General features: G+C 40.2%; 1 protein-coding gene and 1 pseudogene across 1 annotated transcript in view; one reads left to right on the top strand and one right to left on the bottom strand.

Moving 5' to 3' along the window:
* The window catches only part of LOC132395205 (seizure protein 6 homolog), a 522954-nt gene that overhangs the window by 24931 nt on the left and 479824 nt on the right, over positions 1-18199 (top strand). The gene's annotated exons all lie outside the window — the stretch shown is intronic.
* On the bottom strand, positions 15671-15767 carry LOC132396211 (small nucleolar RNA U3; annotated as a pseudogene).

Here is an 18199-nt window from a genome sequence, read left to right as displayed (position 1 = left end):
GATCACCAACCTTCAGGCAGAATATGGTCCATCTACTACCACTCTGCTTGTGTGGGCAGGTTTCTCTGATCCCATGTCTGCTGACTTTTTGAATGAGCTTACCATGAGGTGCCCATCACAAAACATTGCTGACCAAATGCACGTAAGTTCTGTCTCTAAGGATCATCTCCAAAAATTTCCCTACCACTAATGTATGACTCACGGATCTTCAATTTCCAGGATTTTCCCTATTACCCTTCTTGAACAAAGGAATAAAATTTGGTATTCTCCAATCTTTTGGTACTGATCTTATAACATCTGACTCTTATCTTTGAGACTGCACCTAATCTATTTGCATAACCACTGGAGATTCAAAATATATATGAAAGATTATGTGTACCATTTGCTTTCTGAAAGAAGTCCTGCATTATGAAGTGGCTTCATTTATCCAAACCATTGCCCTCACTAAATAGTTTCATAAGCAAAATACTGCATATGCTAAATGCTAAGAATAGAAAATGTGGAATTAGCCAGCAATCTGTGTCAGAGAGTTAATATTTCAGGATATGACTTTTAATCAGAACTAGGAATAGTAGGAAATGAAGCAATAGTTAAGCTGCGGTGCTTTGAGGACAGCCAAAGGGGAAAACGTGATAGGGCTGAGACCTAGATGGATTAGTAGCGCAAATGATGGTGGTACTACCTGAGAGGTAGGACTAGAAACTGGGGAATTACAGAGGATTAGTCTGGGATAAGCACCAATTAAAGGAGATAATTAAAATGTGAAATACCAGATTGGAGAAGAGAGAAAAAATATATATAAAATCATGTTGGAAGTTTGAGATACTTGACTAAAAAGTTTAAGTTCAGCCACCATACAGCACCCCTCCATCGGTAGAAGATTTCTGGAAGAACCTTGGATGTTCCTTCTCTATTTTGAGTGGTTATGGGCCAAAAATGCAACATTCTTATTGATTCCGATACAACATGGAAAAAGATCTTCTGGCCCATTGAAACAATAATGGCTATCATCCACCCATTTTGCACTGACCCTACATTAATCCCATTTCTTTCCATTCTATCCACAATCGCAGCTTGTTGGGAATCGCTGCCCATAACCACACCAAGCTAGAGAAGGATCATCTAGGAAGACACTGCTCTCCTCAGGTCTCCACAGCAGGAACTTCTGGAGGACATGAGCAAAGAACGGGAGGACCTAGCATGGCCATCAACTAAACTAGTCATCCCAATGAGTGTCTGCTACCCCTCTTTCGACAGTCTGTGGGCCTCACTTTGCTCTCAATAACCACCTCAGAACCGACAGAACCGGAGTGGAAACCGATCACTCTCAACCCCAGGGAATGTCTGAGAAGAAGAATTGCGAAGTTATTTTCAGTAGCATTTTCATTCAATCTTGTCCCTTTGACCTGCGTCTGACACTACTTCCTGCATTATGTCTGACTTGCCATGAGCTGCCCTCAGGTTGATCTGTTACTACCTATTAAAACAAACTACATGCTTTTGCAAGCACACGAGCTGTTTAGGCTAATGTGATGCCACTGATATTTACAAAGTTTTGTATTTCACCTGTAGAATATTGCAAATTATATATCCTGAGCTAATAAAATACATGAATTAACCTGCGTTGGCACAGCATGCTGGGACTTCACTGTGGGAACCAGTGCCAAATGGTCTTCACCTATCATTCTCCTATCTATGAACACCTATTCTAATTGAATTATACAGCAAAGAAACAGGCTCTTCAGCCACCACATCCCATACTCAAAATCATTCCCCACCTATAAAAGAGACAGAAGAAGCTGCAGATTTTGGGATCTGGAGCGAAAAAACAAACTACTGGAGGACCTCAATGTGACGGGTATCACCTGTGAGGACAACTGCACGGTCTGAACTCGAAATATTGTCCATGCCTCTGTCTGCACACATGCTACCTGACACACTGATTTTTTTCTGGCAGTTTGATTTTGGCTTCACCTATGATAATCCCGTTTGCCACTTGACTGATACAGGTCAGAAGGAAAGAGAACCTGGTGGGGCACTCTTCCCATTGGACAGGACCGAGAGATTGACACCCGAACTATGTTGCAAGGAATGGGACCAGTGGGATCCCATTCAGAAACCTGCACTGGAGGCGCTCAGTGGGTCAATCAACATCTGTGGAGAGAACAGTCAATATTTTGAGTCATTCCTGCTGAAGGTTCTCGACCCAAATGTCAACTGTCCTTCTCCCTCCAAAGATGCTGCCTGACCCACTGCATCTCGCCAGTGTTTTGTGTGGTGCTCCAGACCCCAGAGTCTGCAATCTCTCATGCCTCGACGTGGAATTATTTGCATGGCTGGGAATTCATAAACTTGACCTTGCTAAGGGGTAGGGGAGCAATTTTCAGCTCATTAATTTGCAATGCAATCTTTGGTTCAAGTGAGTGTAGGAAATTCTGCTCCCTGCCGCAATACAGCTGGATTGTCCACCTGCAGAGAAAACACGAGACTAATGCAGGAGGAGTATCTGGAAAGGCATTCAGTTTCTTATTCCTACAGCAGCAGCCATATGGATAAACATGGCTCAGGAATTGTCACATCCCTGCTTCGTGTTGCTTCATTCACTTCCAAGAACCACAATTGAAGTCAGGCTCCCAGCAAAAATAGCTGTCTTGTCAAACACAAAGTCTGGCATTCCCTAAGGAAGCACAAAGCTCTCAATGCCACAATTCCTCATGGGCCAGGACATCTTCAAGGAGCGGGGTCTCAGAAAGGCAGCACCCATTTTAAGGTCCCCCAGCACCCAGGCCGTGCCCTTTTCTCAGTGTTACCATCAGGCAGGAGGTACAGAAGCCTGAAGGCACACACTTTGTGAATCAAGAACAGCTTGTTCCCCTCTGTCATCCGATTCCTAAGTGGACGTTGAACCTGTGAACACTACCTCACTTTTTTTAATATATATTTTTTTCTGTTTTTGCATGGTTTTTAATCTATTCAATATATGTATACTGTAATTACTTATTTGTATATTTATTATTATTTTTTTCTTCTTCTTCTATGTATTGCATTAACTGCTGCTGCTAAGTTAACAAGTTTCACGACACATGCAGGTGATAATAAACCTGATTCTGATTCTGAAGCTCAGAAAGCCTGCTTTAGGCACTATTTCTCTGAAATCAATTTGACTAATAAACACTTTGAGCATTGTCAACTTATTAACAGCTCTAATGCTCCTCATAATTGGAGAAAGTTTACTAGCATGATTCAATTTGGGAATTTATATCTAGTATGGTTTTCTATAAGCACCTGCTGACGTATGGTAATTCATCTACTGTAGAGAAAAATAAAATCTGCAAATGCTACTTTACGTTGAGCAGTCTGGGGCTGCCAAGCTGACTTGATCTGCGTGCAGAAATTGTGTTTGCCTGAACCGCAGCTTCATATTCTGAGGAAAACTTAATTTGACACATAAATGTGAATTCAATTATTTAACTTCCCAATTCAACTTCCTGGGGCCTTATTTAGTTATCAGTTCCAAATTAGAGCGGTTCCAATTTAATTTACAGCAATAACAGATGCAGAAATAAAAGACAATTTGACCACATGCCAGGTAAACAGTTTGTTTTTTTTGACTCTAAATAACAAAGAGTTGTTACTTTAAGTTGAAGCAAATCTTGCTGGCCTTGTTACCCTTCTCAGAAACACCATTAGAACGAAGAACTGTACTGCACGCAGCAGGCCCTTCGGCCCACTGCCTCTGTGCCAGCCATGATGCTAATCCCATCTGCCTGCAGAAGGTCCGCATTCTTCTATTCCAGGCGTCCCCAAACATTTTTTATGACATGGGCCAATACCATTAAGCAAAGGGGTCTAGGGGACCCAGGTTGGAAACCCCCGTGCTATTTGCTCCCTGTTCCTGTGCCTCTTATATGTTGTTATCTCATCTATTTCCATCACCTTGCCCCAGGGAGTTGATAGAAATATGTGGTGAATGCGAAAATAGGATTGATGTAAGTCATTAGTGTAAATAGAATGATTGATGGTTGGAGTGAAAAAGATGGGCCTCTGGACCCGTTTCTGTGTTGTTTCTCTCTATGCCTCCCTGAGTCTATGAGAATATCTTTTCAACGGTCACATCTATAAGTGCAACAAGATTGACAAAGACCATTAAGGGCTCTTCTGATGTGATCTATTGCAATGTACAGAAAAATAAACTAGTCTCCTTGCTCTACTGACTCTTTCCCATGTGGATTAGACGAAGGACCAAAGCTTATTCTGCTGAATAAGGAGGCCAGAAGGTAGTTACCTAGAAATTATTTTCCAGTTGGTACCATAGCATGTCAATGTTTTTGTGCGTAAGATCCAAAAAGTTATCGGTGGGTGCAGCTAATAGGAAGGCATATTGCATTTAGGTCTTTATGGCAATGGGGTAGGAGTTTAGTCATATGCAATTCTAAATGTTTCTTTCTATTTGATCTAAATATTGCACTTCCCCTCGCCAACTGGTCTGAACCCCAGTTCTTTATTCTCTCCCGAATGCTGTTTGTGTCTGCTGTGCAGCACAGCTTTTAACATTGCAGTGTAATAATTTTTGAATTACGTTCTGGATGGGAAAACAATACTTCAATTGTTACAATAGAATTGCAATTTTTACTTGAATAAAGTTTCAAGTGGAAAGACCAATTCAATGGAACTGCAAATACTCAATGGGATACATTCCAGGTGGAGATATAAAGACTATCCTTTGTCTGCTCTCTATTCAACCACAAAGCTGCTTCATTACACCAGCTTTTCTCGTTTGTATATCTAAAAGACACAATCTGAGGGCCTCTGACTCAACAGTGTTTGGCTATTTGAAGTTTACGGCTTTCTTGTTAGTATTATTTCTCTGTGGACAGTCAAAATCCAAATAGGGGGCAGACACAACTCTCTCCTTTCTCTTATGCTCTGTTTCTTTCTTCTATCCTCACAGTTCAATTCTCATCAGCCTCGATGCAATGTCTTCATTAAAAATATCCTCTCCTCCCCTTTCAGCTTTCAGCAGGACCACAACATGCTGGTTCACACGGACTCACCTGGAGAATCTTTGTCCTCTACGGGCACCTTCCTGTGCAGCCAGAAAGCAAGTACCTCCTACCGCTCAAAGTTCAAAGTAAAATTATTATCGAAGTACATGTATGTTACCATAAACTACCCTGAGATTCACTTCCTTACAGACATTTACAGGGGAAAAAGAAATACAAGAAGATTTACAGCAATGTCTAAACAAATACTAACAGTCAACCAATGTGCAAACAAGGCAAGTGGTGCAAATAAAAGAATAATACTGGGAAAATGGTGTTGAAAGCACCCTTGAAAGTGAGTCTGCAAGTCGTAGAATCAGTTCAGATCAGTAGTGAAAGATGTTATCCACACCAGTTCAAGGCCAGGATTGTTGTAGAGTAAAAGCTGTTCTGGAAGCTGGTGGTATGGGGCCCAAGGCTTCTGTATCTCCTTCCCAATGGTAGCTGCACTGTGAGGGTATGACTTGGATGGCCTTTTACCCCACCCTCCCAGATCCCAGTTTCTAAAAACTCAACTCAAACTCAAATTTTAGCTAGTTTCAAGAAAGTACACTGTACTATGATATGTGTAGTATGTAACATATCAAGCAAATTGGATGGTAGTCTATCAGACAGCTGGTTGGGTAAATACATAGAAGAACACGTTCATTTAATCCACTGAACATCTGATTTTCCTTTCAATTCTCCTCCCCATTCTCACTCCCTCGCTGCTTCTGTCTCTCTTCTGTTCCTTGCTTGGTTCTGGTTTCGTTCAGTGGCTGCTTAGTAAACAGCGCATCAGCCTTCAAATAAGCACTTGTCGGCCTTGCAAATCAAACCCAAGTTCAGTCACTTCAGCTCAGAACCACAGCCTCAGTTTTCCAGACAGAAGCTGCTGGCAATGTCTTTGCTTTTGTCTCCTTCACCTCCTACAGATCCCTCTTCCCCTTTTTCTTTCATTTCATGTTGCATCTTCATCCTTCTATCTTTGAAACACTCTGACAACACCCCTCCCTTATGTTTCATCTGGACCTGTTTAGAACATGTCCCATCTCTGACCTTGTCCAGTTTAAATGAAACATCACCAATCCACAGAGGATTTTCAGCACTCTGTTTTTTTTTTAATTTCACGTTTCCAATATTCATAGATATTTTGATTTTTCTGTAAACAATATGACTGTGATGACACAAAAGACTTTAGATGCGGGGATCTGGAGTAGCACACAAAGCTCAGAAGATGAAGGGTCCAGATCAAAAACTTCAACGACCTCTTTCCTTCCGTACATGCTGCTTACCCACTGAGTTCCTCTATCACTTTGTGCATTGCCATATGATTTGGATGTTAAGCGGGCAAACTTTAAGATATTTATCCTGCTATCAAAGGACTATAGGAACTTAAGGACCTTTAATTATCTCCGGTAATTAGCTGCCTCCATAGTTGTACCTTCTTGCACTGTGAAAAGATTGGTATTGATAGTGTCAGTGAAAAGATCAAAGGTCAAAGTAAATTTATTATCAAACTATGTACAGTTTATGGCACCGTATACTGTCCTGAGATTCTCTTTCTTGCAGACATTCACAGTAGATACAAAGAATTACATTAGATACATTAGAATCAATGAAAAACTACAAAGACAGGCACCAGCCAGTGTGCAAAAGAAGACAAACTGTGCAAATACAAAACAAACACAACAAATAATACTAAATAAATAAGTAATAAATAATATTGAGAACATGAGTTGTAGAGTACTTGAAGGTGAATCTAAAGGTGGGCTCACTTTCCACCTCTGATGGTAGTATGATGAAAATCTGACTTTTAAGCATTAGATTACAAAACTGAGCCCTCAGTCCCAACATGTTTCAGATTATGATTATGCTGCTTTTGGTTCATGCAGAAGTGATGCTGGGAAATGGTTGCAGAACAATATCTAGCCTTCAACGTGAGTTTTCTGTACCTCTGCCAGCACTGATTGGGATTTGCCACCCAGCAATGTAACATGGCCAACGGGTACTGTGGCCACAGCTGTGAAGCTGGGAGTAGTGATTGGTTCCAGAATTTTGATGATAAAGGGAAGACATCGCCAGCTAATTTCCAAATCTCGGTAGAAATGAACAAACAGAGAATTCACCAACACTATACCTTTTCCAGCTGATTAATCCCAACATGAGCTCCTTTGAACTTTGTGCTCTTAAAAGAGCAAAGTACTGTGGGAATGGATGAAGAAGTGTGTTATCATAAAGGGTTGGTTTTAGGTGCCCAGAAGTGTGAAAAATACGCAGGAAGGACTGGTTAATTGTTTCACACAAAGGCACTTATGTGGAGCAACTTTACATGGCCAGCTTTCTTTGAGAAGCAACACCTTCTGCAACTGGGGTGGAAAGTGTAAATGGAAAGGAGTTTCCATTTGGCCAAGTTGTTATTCAATGAATTACCTTGAGTTTTAAGACATGCTTCTGCTAGCTACTTGGCATCTTGACTATTAAAGCTTGTAGTTAGCTTTGATACTTAAGATGCCAAAGATCCTGGCATATGTACCTTGCAATAACAGGGTGTGGAGGTGCTGGCTTTGTCTTTTAGTTGTGATGTTTTAATAGATCTATCCTAAGTGTAAGCAGTTTGTTCCTCTGTATAAAATTATTTGTGTTAAAACTATGGGGGGGGGGGTGATTTTCAAAAGCAACACTGTTGCATGGAATCTCAGCTGTGATTGGAAGTTAAATCCCAACACCCCCAGAATGAAGTACAATAACTCCTAATTCCAGGTCAGGTCACTTCACAGAAGTTCAACCAGGCACTTCTAGAGGTCAATCATAATTGTCACTGAAGCTCCATTTTGAGAATTGCAGTGAACTTGGATTATATTGTCCATGGAGCAACTCCCTGATCTTCCTATTGAATACGATCTTGTTTGAGCTTCTTGTTCCCACCTGGGTTCACAACTGCTGCAATTCTACAGTTCCCTGATTATTCTCAACTCTACAGTTTCTATTCTCTGGCCACTCTCTCTTCTATACTGTATCTCAGACCACCTTGAATCTCCATCATTTGGTCACCCCAACTCCACAGATTCCAAGACCTTGACCATCACTGATCTATCCATTCCTGCCACTGTCAACCTACAACTTACTGTCTGCTCCACCACAAACCTATGATCTCCACTGGGCCCAGAGTCATGGCTAAATCCTGCCTCACCTCACCTCACCAGTATTTATTTGTCCTCACTCTCCCTATACCTGATTGTTCAAATCTCTGGAACACAGTTCATATTTAAACTTTAATTTCCACACATATTCCTGCAGACCACGCAAACTCCTGCTGTCACCCATGCTCTCCCAAGCCCTGAGCTCACCCTGAAACTTGATCCATAGAATGCATCAGTCCGCACAATCCAGTTACACCCACTCAAGTGCACCGGAATTTTCAGGTAGATGTGGTCCTTTTGTTCAACTATGCTTTGTCCAAAGTCCTCACTTAAAGGTAACACATAATTCATACTTCTATCATCTAAGAGCCTCTTGAATATCTCTATCATATTTGCTTCTACCACCCCAGGCTGTGCACTCCAGGCACCAACCTCTCTCTGCCCTGCACGTTGGCTCTGAACTTGTAGTCCTCACCTAAAATGCATTTTCTCTGGTATTAGATGTTTTAACCCCAGGCAAAAAAGATACTGCCTGTCTACTCTTGATCGAAGGAGGTTGACATTGAAATCCTGTCCAATTCCACTAATAATTACTTGTCATCAAGTTGAGTAGTCAGAAGAAAGAATCCTGACTAATCATTGCACATCTACTCTCTTCCCCCACCAGGGGTGTGAGAGCAATATCTCACCATGGGACCAGTTTATTCCCTTTCTTAATTAGGCTGATCTGTAGCATACAATTGTACACCTTGTGGCATTACTAGGTCTCTATCCGTGCAATGCTGAATCCTGAGACTAGTTGAATGATGGACTATTTATTCCTCATTATCAGAGAGTAATTGGCGGAAGGCATAAAAGGCAGAGTTGTCCACTGTTTCCATATGTTTGCTTCACTTCTCAAAAAGTTAACGGTTGATCTTTTACTTCATTGTCAATTTCCTATATTATATCACATTCATTGATTACCTCAGTACCCAAAAATCTCTTGATCTCTTGATATACTCAATATCAGAACCACTGGTTAAGGAAATTTCATCATGTTTTTTACCTTACTCTGTTCTTTATTTCAAGATGCTCAGTCTGTCCTTGGTATCTACTCTGCCGTGACCTGTAGTCATTGTGTATGACTTCATGATATCATTTCTTGTTTTTCTCAATTTCAGAGTGTATCAGTCCCGTCTGTTTTATCCCTCGTCTTATAACTCACTCACTATCCCAGGAATCAATCTGCTGAACTTTCTTCACAATCTTTTTTATTACAGGAATATTCTTTCTTCAGTAGGGAGACCAGACCTGAACACAGTATTCCTGGTACAGTCTTATCATTGCCCGAAATACTTGCAGTGAAACTCATTTACTCTTGAATCTAAATCCTCTTACATTAAAGGCCAATATACTGTTTGCCATCTGAACTATTTGCTATTTCTGCACTTGGGCTTACACATATATTCTGTTCCATTAACATCAACACCATTTGATTTTTCATCATTTAAAAATTACTCATATTTTCTGTATTTTTCTATCAAAGTGGATGATCTCATTATTTTGCATCTGCAATATCCTCTCTCATTCATCTAATTTGTCTGTATCCCTATGAAATCTGTCTGCACCCTTTTCCCACTTACACCACCACACAGTTTTGTAGCAATCACAGACTCAGATATATCACACTTGGAGCAGTCCTCCAAATCACTAATTGAACAAACAGAGATTCCCACTTGTCACAGACCCATACATGATACATTTATTTCTACTCTTTATTTTCTATCCATTAACAATTCTCAAACCATGATACTTTGCTAATTGTAATCCCAAGGGGGTCTAAATTTGTATAATAACATTGTACTGAAGATCTTCTGAAAGTCTAAGTGCACTATTTCTACTGGTTCTGTTTTTTCCATACCACTACTTACAACCTCAAGAACACTAACAGTTTTTTTTTAAACCTTATTTCACCTTAATAAGCCTCAATCTTCTTATTATTCTTAAGAGATGTGTTAAAACTTTATTAACAATAGATTCTAACATCTTCCTACTTCTGATGTCAATCTGACTGGCCTATAACACCCTGTTTTCTCCCTTTCTTTCTTAAATGATGGTTATTGTCATCACTTTTTAACAGGTGGGAACTGCTTGTAAGTCTGTGGAACTTCAGATGTCAACATTCAGTGTTTCTACTATCTTCATTTACTATCTTCATTTACGAAACCTTCAGATGATGTCAGTTAGTCCAGGAGATTCTTTGTTCTTCAGGCCTGTTAATTTTGCCAATATTACTTTTTAACTAACACAAATTTCTTTCAGTTCCTCTTTCGCTCTCGACCTATTGTACTCTATTCATTGTGTGAGGCTATTGGTGTCCTCTTCCATGGAGGTAGTTTAAAATATTTATTTAGTTTTTCTGCCATATTCTTAATGCATAACATAATTTATCTTGCTTCAGTCTCTAAGGGGCCCACATGGACATATACCAATCTCTTACTTTGATTCTCCTATCTACCAAAACTTTATAATTTTTTTCTCTCTCTTACTGCAGTACTCTGATTTTCTGCTTTCAATTTCCCAAACTATATAATATACCCATTAAAACAAGGGCTTCATTTTAAAAAAAATTCTGTCAATCACAGATTTCCCTGGAGAAAGTAGTAGCAATCTGCCTTCTTGGATTGCTGCAGTGCACGGGAGAAGATATTCCCACAATAGTAATCACAAAGTACACTGCAGATGCGGTTGAAAGAAGCCATGGATGCTGCCCGACCTACTGAGTTCATCCAGCTTTTTTGTACGTCTTGATATTCCCACAATGTTGCTGGATGCCTCTCCTGAATTCTTTCTCCTTTTGAGATCAAACACTTAACAATATAAATATTTCTTCTGCAGCAATCCAGTTTTTTTACTATTTGCTGCTGTGATGTTCTTGATTATGATCCAATCATAGAGTGAAAGACAGGCTGGATAGATATACTTAGTCCAATCCCTCAAGGGCATTGGCAAATCAGTGGAGTTTTTATCACCCGTCAGCAGTTTTCATGGTCATTTTATCTTCTGCGAGCTCACAAATTAGCAGATTTATTGAATTCAATTTCACATCTTGCCGGGGTGGGATTTCAACTCGTGATCTCTCTGATACTTGCCATGAACCATAATTACAATGCTACCAAAGCTATTGCTCAGTATCGCAGTATAACACAAAGTTCTCTCAGAAATGTAATTTATGTCGGCTTCAATGTGAGCAATTTGTTTAAATCTATTTGAATGACATTTTAGTGTGTGGAAAAAATAGTCTAGCTCATGCTTGCACTTGCAAAGAAAAACGGTTAAACAAAAGTGTCACCTTTTGTCATTGTTGTCATCAGTCATTGGGAGTCAAGCAAACATCCTCTAAAATGATTTGCTGCAGTTCCATTAAACTATCTCTACTTGAATGCAATCGTTTTTATTTGCACCTCAGGACGCTAATTGCATTATGCATTGTCAGTGTAAGAAGGTCAATTGCTTATTTATTAGAAATTTCCTAATGACAACCAATTGTACATTCCATAAATTATCTTTTATTAGAAATGGGTGCCATTTTAGCAGGACTATCAGTGCTGATTGCAGTTAGACTTTCTGAGTCTATTCTGCAGTAACTCCCAATGTACACCTAAGAGCAACTAGCAATTGTCACAAACCTGCACTTGAATGAATTTGAATCATATCTGCATGCAATTGCTTGATCCCCGCTTGAAGTTAGAATTTAAAAGGAGTGGAAGTCTAGATGAGCTAATACACCATTAATATCCTTTAATATTCAGGAGATTAATCATTTTATTACTATCATCTTTGGGCAGACACATTTGAGTTCTTCAAGGATACTTCACAAATTGTTCCTTATTAATCTATTTTTGATTTGTAAGACATGACTATGTTCCAACAATCAGGCTTGTATTCTGGTATAACAGTCTGCAGGGAGAGCTCTGCAGGTTGAACAGCAAGTGTGAGAGGAAAGGAACCGTCAATGTTTTAAGTCAAAACCCTGCTCGAGGACGGAATGTGGGGAGGAGGTGGAGGGACAAATGAGACCTCCTTCCAGTTTTGCCACGTACAGATGCTGCTCAACCTGATGAGTTCCTCTAGCAGATTGTTCGCTGCTCCAGCGTACAGCATCTTCTGTCTCCTACGTATTCAGGCGTTACTGGGAGTGAGATGTGCATAATATAGCACCTGGGCAAATTCTTTTGTTCCACAGACGAAGTTTGCATATCAATTATCAAGTATTTCCAGGGTTTTTCTTCAATTTTTCACCTTTGCGTTGTTCTCCCTTTTATGCAACCCTGATTTTAATTATCTGCTTGAATCTGGTTGCCTTTTTCCTGTTTCTTCTCGGTCAATGGACAGGAACTGTCTGGAATTCGAATCAGATTCTTTTTCATTGACATATGTCTTGAAACTTGTTTTGTGGAAGTGGCACAGCACAAGACATAAAAATTACTTTAACTTACAACAGATAAATAGTGCAAAAGCAAGGTAGTGATCATGGGCCATTCAGAAATCAGAAGGCAGAGGAGAAGAAGCTCTTCCTGAATCACTGAGTGTGTGCCTTCAGGCTTCTGTACCTCCTTCCTGATGGTAACAATGAGAATGGGGCATGTCTTGGGTGATGGGGGTCCTAAATGATGGATGCCACCTTTTTGAGGCGTCACTCCTTGAAGATGTCCTGGATGCTGCGGAGGGTAGTGCTCGTGATGGAGTTTCTCTAGCTTTCTTCGACACACTGCAGTAGCACCCCTTCCCCCCCATGCCAGATGGGGATGCGGTCAGTTAGAATGATCTCCATGGTACGGCTGTAGCAATTATTGAGTGTTTTTGGAGACGTAACAAATCTTCTCAAACTCCTAATGAAATATAGCTGCTGCCGTACTTTCTTTATGACTGCATCAATATGTTGGGTTCAGGTTAGGTCTTCAGAGATATTGATACTCGGGAATTTGAAATTGCTAACTCTTTCCACTTCTATCCCTCTGTGAGGATTGGCATATTTTACCCTCTCAGAAGTCTAGATCGCAAGGTTGCTTAATGATGGGTGGTGCCTTCTTGACGCACTGCCTTCCGAAGATGTCCTTGATGGTGGGGAGGGACGTGCCTGCGATGGAGCAGGCCGAGTCTACAAGCCTCTGCAGCTTCTTCTGCTCCTGTACGTCACGGCCTCCACACCAGGCAGCGATGAAAGCCCGGCACCGTACATCCGTAGAAACTTGCGACATTTTGGTGTTATACCAAATCTCTTCAAACTCCACCGATGCAGCATGGCTTTATATCTGACTTTGAGTATCTGTCACATTTTGTTTTACTGGCTTTAATTTGTTAATGGCATTGTGTGCTGCATTTGACCTCTCTCCAATCACTATCTTTTATAGCTGAATTAATTCCTGAATTGTGTAATTATAGACAGAGCACAAATGAACTTCACTGCCATGGTTGTCACTCACTTCCTTGTATTCAATGACTAGAATCCTCAGGGAATATTCTCACCAAAACAGTTTTATCCTGACTTCTGTCAACTCTGACTGGCATTCATGTCCCATTGTGACTTGCTTTTCCAGTGAAGGGACCTGTTGAATACCTTGTCACCTTAAACACTTGAAACTCTATCAAGTTTATACTCAGTTATTATGAGTCAATGGGTTTCATTACGATGATATCCGAGTAATGTGCTGTTTACATTTAGATGCAAATGATTGGCAGAAAGATTAATAACAAATTTGCAGCCTCTTAGCAGGAGTTTGTGGAACTGCTGAAAATTAGGTAGTTTCTAATTTATAAAGGTTACATTATCTGCAGAATCCTGTCTACCTGCTGTTATAACATGTCAATCTGGCCTCAATTAAATCTAAGTAATAAGCTGTGGAACATTTCAGGAATATTAATAGATGGATTTAAAATGTTATTGTGCTTATTATCTGGTTTTAATTGAGACAAGCTTCAGTCGGCTATGTGTGACAAGGATTGAGAGCAGAAGGAAATAGCTTTTCTGCAATTACTTGGAATTTATGGAATTATAACTTGTGCAGGTGGTCATACTGCAGTTCAAGCACCATCAATGAAAAAAGCTGCCTTATCACAGCAATGGCCTCTGAAACCTTGGTAAGATCAGGAAGCTACTGTAAAAAACTTGTTTGCACACAGCAAACTGTTAAACTGTGAACCATTTACTACAAAATCTGCTTTCAGACAATTCACTTGCTACAGTGAGGTGAAGCAGGAGATTTAGATTCAAAGCCCATCTTTGTTCAGAATTCACTTCTGGTTTACACAAAGTTGCTTCATGTTGGCCAAAGATGCTCTGGGAAATAAGGGAGCGAAAGGCAATTCAACTTCTGTAAAGGTAAGTTCATCACAGTCCATTACAAGCAAAGCTCTCATGACCATTGACATCTACAAGGAGCGCTGCTGCAAGAAAGTAGCATCCATCATCAAGGACTCCCACCATCCAGCCAATGCACTCTTCTCATGCTTCCATCAGGAAGGAGGTACAGGAGCCTTAGGTCCCACATCACCAGGTTCAGGAACAGTTATTACCCTTCAAACATCTGGCTCCTGAACCAGCAAGGGTAACTTCACTCATCTCAACACTAAACTGATTTCACAACCCATGGACTCACTTGCAAGGACTCTACAACTCATGTTCTCAGTATTATTTATTTAATTATATTAGTATTAGTAGTATATTTTTGTATTTGCTCAGTTTGTCTTCTTTTGCACTTTAATGTTTGTCAGTCTTTTTGTGCAGTTTTTCATTGATTCTATTGTAATTCTTTGTTCTACTGTGAATCCCTGCAGGAAATTGAATCTCAGGGTAGCATATAGTGATGTAAGTATACTTGATAATAAATTTACTTTGTAATTTGAACTTTTAAGTTCGCCTTTGGTAGCCTTGTTGGCAAATGGCACTGAGGCTTCCCACTGTCAATTACCATAAATTCCATTGCAAAACACCTGTTCTGGAGCAAAACACCAGAATTATTACCAGACAAAACTGAACCAGGAGATGTCAGGATTGAAGGATGCAGACTTACTCAAAGAACTAAGATTTTAGCAAATTCTTTAAAGGAGGAAGGAGGATATACAGTTAGAGAAAGGATAATGTAGAGTTAGGGCCTTAACGGCTGGAGACACAACCACCAGTGCCAGTGATTGCAATTAGGAATGGCCAAGAGGCTAACATTTGAAACCAGGTACCTTGAAGGATTCACGAGTGAATCGGCAGATGCTGGAAATAAATAAAAACACAAAATGCTGGCAGAACTCTGCAGGCCAGACAGCATCTATGGGAGGAGGTAGTGACAATGTTTTGGGCCGAAACGTCGTCACTACCTCCTCCCATAGATGCTGTCTGGCCTGCTGAGTTCTGCCAGCATTTTGTGTTTTTATACCTTGAAGGGTTATAGGTAGCAAAAAGTTTTTTGAGATAGAAGTGAGGAGAGAGCAATTGGCAAACAAGAATGAGAAAACACTCACAGAAGCTTCACTATGTCAAAGCTTCCCCATAGTTGTTGGTGTCAAACAAGTACTTATTCTTATATATAAAAAAACTAGCAGGAATAATCCCTGAAAGTGTATTTTTGACAAAGTAAGTGGAAATCAAGCAAAATAATGAGTTGACAGAGGCAGATAAAAGTTATATCCATTGGATCATATTGAATGCTGGCAAGTCTACAGTGGATTAGCAGTTGTGGAAATATTAATATGGTGGCAATTAACATGAAAAGAAAATGATTCGGCTCCTTAGTTGCTATATTGTAGTGCACACTGAACAAATAATAGGTATTCAGGATGAGCTATAATGTTTATGCGACACATATAATGTACTTTATCAGATGTTCTACACCATTGAATTGAAAATGAAATTCAGAAGGGGTTGTGCTCTTCATATTTATTAAGTAACATCCTTCAATGCAACATTCCTTCATCCTTCAGGAAGAAACCAAGGATAACTTTTCAGGGTTATGTCAATAATGAAAGCTTTGCTCTCAGTAATATATGTAGAAGTAGTTGACAATTATTTTCTAAATGGTTCTATTTAGAGTAACCTTGCTAACTTTGCACTCTTTCACCTTGTTGATAAAGTTAATGGAGCAATCGAGCTTTCATTTAAAAGACTACCGATGTAAAGGACTAGGTGGATTAGATTAGACATACATGTGCCTGGACTTCTTAATTGCTCTCTACTTTTTAATCCACAACTTTAGGTTATAAATGATTATTGTGTTAGCTACTTCCAATTTTCTTGTTTCCTATGTTTCCGAGTAATGAATTACAATCTTGGCTTTTATTTCTCAATAATGATTTGTGCACCAAGAGATTGCGATCTGTCAAGTCTAAAGATATCAAATGGGACTTAGAGGAACAGGTAAAATATAAACACAGGAGACAGTGCAGATGCTGGAAATCCAGAGTAACAGACACACAAAATGCTGGAGGAACTCGCCAAGTCAGGCAGCATCCGATCAGTTTAGGCCTGGACCGAACACACTAATCCTGCCCGTGCTTGTCTTTTTTGTTCCTATGAGTTGTGTATCCAAGTCATCCCAGCAACTGTTGGTTAGCAGGCATCTGCTGCCACCAGAAAGCACAGGCGATGAGTTAATCCGTTGTTTTGCTGCTAATTGTCTTGGTTCTCTCATTGTGCTGGATTGGAGCACATGCTTAGAAGTCATGCTAGTTGTGGAGTGCAGATCTTTAGTATCAAATCAGGTATGTTCCCTGGGTTCATCGTCTTTGTTGAAACTACCCAATTTTTGCTACTACACAGAGCCATTTGAATTGTTTTAGGACACTTAAAACATTTTGGGAACAGCTTCTTCCCTTCTGCCATTGGATTTCTGAATAGTCCATAAACGCTATCTTACTACTTTGCTCCCTGTTATTTTTTATATACTTATTGTCCTGTAATTTATAATAATTTTATGTATTGCACTGTACTGATGATACAAAACAGCATATCTCACAACATAGATAGTTCAAAATAAACCTGATTCTGTCTCTGACTAAAGACTGGCAGTTGTGCTGTGGTTGTCCTCAGAGAAGCAGAAATATATTATTTTACCCAACAGTTTTAACTTAAGCTATTCAGTAAAACGTTGGTATTATTTTTTTCCACACATATACTGTGCTCCTGCTGGTTGTTTAATTTTGTAACGGGATGTTCAGAGTCTGCTGGTCATGGTCTTGCTTAACAAAGTCTATTGTTTATCATTTTATCTTCCTGCATTACAGTTTCACTTGGCTATCATGATAGTTATCTGTATATTTGGTGTCACTTTAGTCATGTGTCTTCCATGTGTCTATTTGAACTGGGGCTGATGACCAAATTTGATGTCAAAGGCGGAGGGATGACATTATTGGGTCGTGACATTATAAATTGACATGGAATTGCCTGTTTCTGCATGGCATCTCAGGTACATTGTGTTCTGAGCTGATAAGTCTGTTCTGAATCAACCACATTTAACATGGTAGGAGTGCCGTGGAGTCGAGATGAATGAGGGAGTCGAGATGCCCTCTGCGCAGGATCTTTACTCAGGTTCAGATTTGTACTTACGTCCCACAAGCACGTGCGTGTTAACAACCAACCCACCTAAGGACGAGCTGGGGGCAGACGCAAATGTCGCCACACCTTCTGGTGGAGGACTGCATGCCCACAATGCTCATGAGAACAGCACAGAATTCAAGCAACAAAACAACAGCAGCAAAACAAGCTCCTTTCCTCCCTCTCACCCAGCCACACATACAGACCGTCCTCCAGCTCCAAGCCTCCAGGACTCGTCTTCAGGCTTCAGCCACTGGGCTTTGAGTTCCAGACTCTAATCTTTGGTACTCCCCCTCAGACGAGCAGATGACGGGACTCCAAGCTCCAGGCTCGAACTCTTACTGGTGCTGATAATGCATGGACTAGTGCGAGCACTAAGTAGGTTTCTTTTCCATGATATTTTTCACAACACTTGGCAGAGACCCAGTCCGGCAGTGAGATCCTTCCCGATTCAGCAGAGTTAATTAGGA

The sequence above is a fragment of the Hypanus sabinus genome, chromosome 6, assembly GCF_030144855.1.
Source record: "Hypanus sabinus isolate sHypSab1 chromosome 6, sHypSab1.hap1, whole genome shotgun sequence".
In the NCBI taxonomy this organism is placed as follows: domain Eukaryota; kingdom Metazoa; phylum Chordata; class Chondrichthyes; order Myliobatiformes; family Dasyatidae; genus Hypanus; species Hypanus sabinus.
Note: the sequence above shows the minus strand (reverse complement) of the source record. Positions and strands in the feature narration are given on the sequence as shown.